Source organism: Octopus bimaculoides, chromosome 2 (assembly GCF_001194135.2).
Source record: "Octopus bimaculoides isolate UCB-OBI-ISO-001 chromosome 2, ASM119413v2, whole genome shotgun sequence".
Lineage (NCBI taxonomy): Eukaryota > Metazoa > Mollusca > Cephalopoda > Octopoda > Octopodidae > Octopus > Octopus bimaculoides.
This window is the reverse complement of record NC_068982.1, coordinates 24884219-24886283: the sequence shown is the minus strand read 5'-3', so window position 1 is coordinate 24886283 and position 2065 is coordinate 24884219.

Sequence of the window (2065 nt, the reverse complement as noted above, 5' to 3'; positions counted from 1 at the left end):
ATTATTACTCATTTCAGTAAGTCCGTGAGGAAGCGGAGTCGCTATGTTCTGAATTTAAATTGTACCGAGGTCGAAGTTGCTTTTTGTTGATAAAATAAGTAGCAGTTGAGCACTGAGGTCGATGTAATTGACATACGTCCTCCAACGAAAATACTAGGCTTATGACAACATTTGTAACAATTACTACTTATTCCAACAACTCTCCCGAGAAAATAAACTTTTCATTCAATGCATCTCATCTGTAATTTGCTGCCTTCGTGAACGCAAATATGGAGTGGGACTTTTTTTTTAAAAAAAAACAAGAACAAAAAACGAAAGATAATATAATAATTATATAGAGTTACATATAATTGTTATGTCGAGCAAATTGTTTCATGTGTTATTAACTGGCTCATTCTAATGTAAAACGGCTGGTACTTTCAAACTGGAACTTCTGGGAATAAAATACCTAGGGATAAATGTACTGAGTAATTTGCCTCTTCCATATTTTCTACAATCCTCAAAGTCTCCTCAATCGAGAATCGATTCAGAAGCATTATTAAATTCACTAAAAAACATGAAGATCATCATATTCTACTTAGAGTTTTCGTTCAAATAAATTCGCACGTGACATGGTGTGAATAGCTAGAAGATAACAATTAACGGTGAGATCGACTTAATCCGGTACTACAAATAGGAAATGTTTGTTTAAGAAGAAGCTATTCAGAAGATAATGGAAACTAATGCGTATCGCTCTTTTTCGAAAGGAAAAACTAAACCAATTATTAATTGATTCAAGTGAGATGGTATAATGCAACCATATATGAGCCAAATATTATTGTATGAAATCTAGGTCAATGCATTTTTGAGGAAGTATCATAAAGGAGGTTTTGTTTGCTATTAAGGTAGCGATCTGATTCTAAATTATTACATTGAAATGTAAATATTTATTAGTGGATACAATCGAAGGAATGTATATAATTGAGGGAAGAGCGTAACAATATAATGGACTGCAAATATAGTGAAGATGTAAATTTCGATATAAATGTCGTGGAAGATCAAAAAAAAAAAAAGCGTCTGTGATTTAATACACGAGCATTGTGATTGAATATTAAAGGAAAAATATCAATTTAGCACACGCAAAATGGAAGGAAGACTATAAGATTATTCATTTGCAGAGCACCAAGTATAGGATGAAATAAAATCCTATGAAATTTTAAGCTGTTTTTATTTCAATCAGGAATGTCTCAAAATTCATCAGTTAAACATGGAGTTTACTTAACATTATTCATTTGTACAACTTGGAGAATAAATTGTATTAAATCCCATGTAAATTTTCAGCATTGTATGATATAAAAGAAAGAAATATATATATATATATCTGAATATTTTTAAATTGATGCATTATAGATTGCTTCGGTTACGTGTATTTAGAAGCAATTAGAATTTCGTGCGTTGCAGCAGGCGCCTGTAATATTACGTTAATTTTTTTTCACAAATATGCGATTTATACAATTTTGGATTATACAGAATCTAATTTCCCCTAACATATTTTATTGCTATACAAATATTTCTGCGTTAAAGATGATGCACAAAGTTGGTAAAACTCTTCCTTTCTGAGATTTAAACGATTAACATATTCATATAAATGGATATGGAATTTGGGTCGTGCTCCTATGATGTATACGGAAATAAGCAATCTTTACTTTTATTTATATAATCATTTTCTCTATTTATATTTATAGAAATAATGTATTTACAGCATAATCCCAACCAGAGAGAGAAAAGAGGGAAGAGAAATAGAAATATACAGATAGATGGACAGAAAGAGAGTTCAGAGAAATAGAGAGAGAGAGAAAAGGAGGCAACTTGTATTGCTAGGTGAGTAGATTTTGCTTCACATATGTCTAAGAAAATAGTAAATGCCAGTTAAATTCACTAGTTGTTGTTAACACAATTTTAACTCCAGTCTGGAAACTATTATTTCACTAACCAGTAAAGCGAACTAAACTTATTGAAGATATCTCCCTTGATTTGATACACGCGCACACATACACACATATGTATTGTATATATATATATATAT